Genomic DNA, 6579 nt, shown 5'->3' with positions numbered 1-6579 from the left:
GAAGGCACAGGGAAGGAAGGCAAGGACTTCCCTGTGGAGCTGGGCACCTGGTCCTCGTGAGGCACCAGGACCCTGGAAAATGCGAGCTCGAGACTGGCCTGGAGGGGACCACTCGGGGCCCATGAGGGGCCTCAGGCTGCACAATGGGAATGCCCCTCCTGGGCTAGAGGCCGCACCCTCCGTGGGAGCTGAGAAAGTCCAGTCCTGAGACAGGATGGGTGCCGCCTAGGGTGGGTTGCTGAGCCCTGACCGACAGCAGTGCCTTGGTATTGATGGCATCACCCACCATTGTCCAGGAAGCATGGACTGAGAGCTGCCCAGTGCCCTGAGGACACACCGGGAGCCCTTCGCACCTGACACTCCCCACGGGCTTTGCAGGGTCTGACCTCCTAGTGTGCACCTGCCTCCCTGCACGCTGGCCACTGACCCTGCCTGTTCCCCATCTTCCCCCATCCTGTCTGGCCCAGAGCCTGTGGCCCTCTCTCTGGCCACTCTGGCCTTTCTGTGACCCTCTTCCTGCCAGAGCCTAGGCATGAGACTCCCAGGTCTTTCCCTGGGCTGCCAAGCATGCTGGGGAGAAACCTGGGTTTCTCTGCAGGCAGTAGGGACTAGACCCACCACTCCACCTCCAGCCAAAGCTGGTCTCAGGGCAGTCAGCCTTCATCCCTCAGCCTCCTCCCAGCCACTGCAGTAGCTGGGACATGGAGTGCCTGGCTGTCCTACCTGTGCTGACTCAGCACCCCCATCCACCCTGCGTGCTGCTGACAGCTAGCAGGAACCAGAGTCTCTGGAGGGCCACGCAGAGCCTTGGGGACTGACCAAGTCCCCCCACTGAGGGGTCCCAGGTGTGCCACTGTTCCTTGCCCACCCCATCTGTTGTCTTCCCAAGGCTGGCAGCTCCACCCTGGGCTGGCTTGGTTGAGGTGCATCCCAGAAGTGGCAGGTCTCAGGAGCTCTCCCCGCCCCCCTCCAACAGGCTCCTCCCTCTCTCCATCCTGTGAGTCCTGAGGGGCCAGCTTCTGGCTGGGCTCCCCTTACCATGCCCAGATCCCTTCCCAGCACCACTCCCTGGCCTTCAGCTGCATGCTCTGTTGCCCCCCTGGCCTCACCATGAGATGCCCAGGCCAGGCCCTACCCTTCTTCTCCCCCAGCCTCTCAGGGTCACTGCCATTGATGTCCCCATACCCCTCCCTATAGGATGCCTCAGCTGGGCCCCCTGAGCCCTCAGAGACCTGCTACATAATAGCCCACAGGCCAGGGGTCCCCTAGCCTGTGGCTACCACCCCCAGATCTCACCAGCACAGCCCCCAAGGGGACAGGGCCAGGCCCATAGGCTGTCCCCTCTTCTCCTGCTGATGTGAGGACCTAAGTGCTGAGAGCCCAGGGGTCAGACCCAGCCCCCTCTCTGTCCCACCCACTCTTCTGAGCTCCCTAGATGGGCCTCAAGGCTCTGCTCTAACCCCGACCACCGACTGGACCTGCAGGAGAGGCAGGGAGGAGTTCTGACCCTGGAGAGAAGGTTGGCACGAGCCGGGGAGACATATACTGCCTCAGAGAATCTTTCTAAAAACAAAACCTGTCCCTGAGGTGAGACCGATGTGTCAGGGGACAGAGGACTCACCACACAATCCCGAGGCAATCGGTGAATTTCCAGATGTCAACATGCTTGTGCTCCGTGTCCACTGCTGACCCAGCTCCCGTGCCTGTGACCCAGAGGGGGTCAGGGAGATGGGGGCAAGATGAGGCACTTGGGGTCCCAAGGGCATGGACAGCCTGTCCCGGCCCTGTGATCTTAGGGAGCCCAGGAGCCTTTGACCAGGCACAGTGAGGGAGACAAGGTCCCACCTCCCTCGAGGGAGTGGCCCTACCTGTACCTGCTCATACTTGTCAATAATGTCCCCTCACCCATGCACATGCGGGGTATCCATGACCTCATCCATCACCATCCCACAAGACCAAGTCATCCAATGGTTCTGCTGTACCCGAGTGCTCCAGACAACACCCAAACTACTCCTGCCACACCCCTAGACACCCTCCGGCCCGAGGAGCCCCATTCTACCACCCCTTCCAGGTGACAGGGGGCCAGACCCAGTGACCCCACCCCTTCCTCAGTCTCTGGAGTCTTTGCATCCCACCTGGGGTGGGCTCCTTCCTGAAGACTTGAGCACAGGACAACCTGGAAAGAGAGGCCTATTGTCCGCAAGTGCTCTCAGATCGATACACACCTGCCCCGGCAGGGCAAACGGCATCCACCTGCCGAGCATCAAGGGCTCACGATGAGCTATTCCGGGCAACTGGAGGCAGATGTGGTCAGGAGCGGAGATCTGTATAGGATCAATCTCCATGAAGATACCCAGTTTTCTGTAGGAAGCAAGATAACTGGTGACTGCTCCGTCCTACTCCAATTCTCACACACTCTGGCCAGGAAGCTGCTTCAGGAACAATGCTAGCCAAGCCAGGAGGCTGTTTGGTTTGGGGAAAATCGTCTATTGCATCCAAAGCAGCCTCTGTGCTCATGGAGAGCCTGTCTCAGGTGGAAGGACGGTGGACTGTATAATTCCCAGCTGTCACTACAGGAGGGGGCTTCAATTTCCCAGGTCACCAGGAAAGAACAAGAGAACTCTGGGGCCTTGGTCCCAGAGAACACCCAGGGGGACCATCCCCCCAGGAGCGCTTGGGGCGAAGGAAGGGCAACGCCTCCAGGGGATCAGACAGAGGAAGGGCTGCTCGGGGAAGGTCCCAGTCCCCAAGCCCCTTTGACCAGGAGGGACAGTCATCACCCTCCAGGCAGCCCTCCAGAGCTCCTTCATTTTCCACAACTGCCCAAGGGCAGAGGGCTCCCCACCCTACTCCTAGACGAAGGACCCCATGTGTCCAGTGGGGCCCACAGGGACCATCAGTGACCACACCTGAAGTCTGAACTCTTGGTGAGACCTCCTTCCACCTTAAGGCACAGAATTGTACTGAGAACCCCCGCCTCCCCACCACCCACAGGGCCTCCATTTTAGTGCCTCTTCTGGGGCCAGTCTCTGCCTCACTGAAGTCCAGAACCCCAGGGAGATTTGGAATCCAGGGCAGGGAGGCCGCAGAGGTCAGGGCTTGAGCCCAGCACAGCCCAGGGCAGGGCTGAGAGCACATCCCAGGCTCACATCTGTGTCCCTGGGCCAGTATCGGCTCCTCTGACCCTAGACAGCTCACTTGTCAAACGGGTACATTTGGGGACAGCACCCACCCCACAGAGTTGCTGTGAGGATGCAGGAAACAACCGTCTACACAGTCAGTGCAGAATGGGCACCTGGTGAGTGCTCAGGGATGACCCTCCTCGGCACCTGCCCAGAGGACAGCACTGTTCACCAGGTAGCAACTTTCCCACATCAGCAGGGAGGGAACACAGCAGGTCACACTCACCTGAGTCTGCTGATCCAGCTGTGCCTCTCACTCAGGAAAGCCTCCTCTGCACAGAACCAGATACCACTGTGTGTCTTGTCTCCAAGAGCTCCAGACACAGAGAGGGCAGGCAAGTAGACAGGCGGGTACTCAGCACCAGTGACATTGTGGAATCATGGCACCCATTACAGAGGGCCCTTGCCTGGGTCAGCAGGGTGCAGAGTCAGCATCCTCCCGTCCCTGAAGTTACAACATGGGTGTGTGCAGTGTGTTTGTGCAGGTGAGCGTGCACATGTATGTGAGTGCATTAATGTGTGGATGCATGTGTCACTGCTCTGGCCAGACCTGGCTGCCCAACTCCTATATGCACCCAGATCCTTGTCACTGTCACCACCCCCAGGTCCTGTAGCTAGCATCAGAACATCTATGTGTACTCCCCAATCGCAGACATCCCCATCTGGGGCAGTCCTGGGGGTGCAGATGGGGGATGGGTGGCTGACAGTTGAGGGCAGAGGGTGTGCCCCTTCCTTAGCAGGGGACTTGGCTAGGGTGTAACGTGCTAGGTCTGTGTGGCAGGGCCGGATTCCATACACCTCCTCACCTCCTCCTCCCAGTAACCCTCTGGGGTGCCATGACTCCTCCCTGCTATGGACGGAGGAAAGTGATTGATCTGCCGGAGACATGAAACTACATGATCATTTCTTCCACAATAAACTGGAGGGTCAAAACAGGCAAGAGTAGGTCTAGGTCTTTTTAAAAAGCCATACCTGAAAGATTTCCAATAACAGTTGATTTGGTGGTAACTCAATCACACAAACAACCGCAGCAAAAGACTCAACTATCAGAGATTTTCAGGATCGCCTCAAAAACACCATCTAACATTAGGGAGTTCAAAAAGGCATGAAGTTTCAGAAATCACACTTTATTTAAACGTCATTTGCATAAACTGGTAATTTAACAGTATAAATAAATCCTAGGGCAGAAGACAGATTAGAAACCCCGGGGCACAAGTGCTGAGTTTGGAAGATTTGATGCTGTACCCTTTGAAGCCCCCACCTAGTCCCCATACCCCTTGCCTGCCTGTTAAGAAGAGCCTGTCCCAGGGAGCAAATCAGGGCAAATAGCCCAGAAGCCCAGTAGCGGAGAGACCTCCATGCCTGGAGGAGGAGTCCACCTCTTGGAGCAGGAGGAGCTCTTGGAACTCTTTCTCGCAGGCTTCTTTTCCTGCTCTCAAGCACCTCCAGCTTGCAGATAGACAGCCCCAGCACCAGCAGAGTGAAAAGGTCCCGATGCAGCAGGGCTGTGGCTCTAGTAAATAAAAGAGGCCTCTCTTTAGTGAGGTAGAGGAACCCAGGCTTAACACCCTGGCCTCCGACACCAAGGCTCGCACCATGCCCAGGACTAGGGGCAGCTTGGGAACTGCTGACTGGAGCCTTGCTCGCAATCTCCTCTCTGCCACGTCTATCTCCAGCTACACTCTCAGCTCCAGAGTTGAAGCCAGTGGCTATAGCAGGTGGCATGAGGTCTGGTAGCTCCTAGCTTGGCTGGTCCTTTGCTGTACCGGTGCAGGGCCCGGAGGGCTCTGGAGCTACCTCTAGCTGCAGTGCTGCCTCTCGATGGGGCCCTCCCCATGCTGTGGGCTCTGGCTCCATAGTGGGCACTGGAAGTTCCTCTCTCTCTGCACGTGCAGCAAGAACTGAAAAAGGAGAAGGGGTCACTGACCAGCTTTTCTGTGTCTGAGCCCCAGAGTTCAACTCTCTGCTGACAGACCCCCACTGACCAGACCACTGAGCAGTGCTGCTAAGAGTCCCCTAGCAATGGCCCCTCTCAGTCCACAGACCCCTCCCTCCCCTCATCAGCACTGACAGGTGACTGAGAGTCTTCTCAGGACTGGACCCCAACTCCAGGACACAGGAAGGGGCAGTTGGTCCCAGGCTCCAGGTGCCAAGCTTCATGCTTGCACCACAAGGTCCTCTGGGCTCATCTCAAAGGGGGCAGTGATGTGGCCTATCCCTGAGCCACACAGCCAGAGGAGCAGGAGGGTGTTTATCAACCCAGGCACCCCACTCTGCCGGGTCTCCCAGAGTCCTTCCCATGGAGGCCAGATTCAGAGACACAGCACAGAGAGGCCACAGGGTGACCGGCCCAGAACCCTTGAGACTAGGCTGGGGATGACACAAGGACTCTCCCCAGACAGCCAGAAGACCCTTTGCTAGTTTCTTGGTACTTCATTTCTCACCGGCTACCCTTCCCCCACCAGGAATCCCGCTCACGCAGAGTCAATGAGGAGAGGAAGATGGTCACAGAATCCGTGGAAAGAAAGAAAGCAAAAGATGGGTGGGGAGAAGAGTTGGGAGTGTAGCGTTGTAAGGGTCCTACACTATACAGATTATTTGAGGGCTGGCTGTGATTAATTAAAGGTGTGTCTTGTAGACAACCATTACTCTCAAACACAGTGTATATATATACATATATATATATATAGACAGAGAGAGAGAGAGAGAGAGAGAGTCTTGCTCCATCACCCAGGCTGAAATGCAGTGGCCCAAACACAGCTCACTACAGCTTTGACTTCCCAGGCTCAAGCAATCCTCCCACCTCAGCCTCCTGAGTAGCTGGGACTACATGTGTGGGCCCCTATGCCTGGCTGCTTTTGAAATGGTTTCTTGCAGAGATGGGATCTCGCTGTGCTATCCGGGCTGGTCTGGACCTCCTGCTCCCAAGCAATCCTCCAGCTTTGGCCTCTCAAAGTGTTGGGATTACAGGCATGAGCCACTGCACTCGGCTTACACATGTTTTTAAGAGGCATAAATATGAAGGTCAGTGTTGCCATGAAGTCAGGCAGGGGTTGGCAAACTAAGGCCCACAATCCACATGAAGCCCCACTCCTGTTGTGGTGAATAAAGGTTTATTGCAGCCACAGATCCTCCGTTGTGTTCACTTCTTGTCTGTGACTGCTTTGGGGCTGCAGTGGCAGAGCTGAGTAATTGTTGAGTATGTGCAACAAAGACCGCAGGGTCCACGAAGCTCAAGATGCTTACTAGCAGGTCCTTTTCAGAAAAATCTTGCTGAACCCTGGGGAGAGGGCAGGTGGCAGCAGGAAGGCCATCGTGGAGGCTGGTACAGTAATCCAGGAGAAAAATGATGGGAGCTCAGATCAAAGTGGTCACGACAAATAGCTGGAATCAGGAT

The sequence above is a fragment of the Macaca mulatta genome, chromosome 16, assembly GCF_049350105.2.
Source record: "Macaca mulatta isolate MMU2019108-1 chromosome 16, T2T-MMU8v2.0, whole genome shotgun sequence".
NCBI classification, from domain to species: Eukaryota; Metazoa; Chordata; class Mammalia; order Primates; family Cercopithecidae; genus Macaca; species Macaca mulatta.
Note: the sequence above shows the minus strand (reverse complement) of the source record.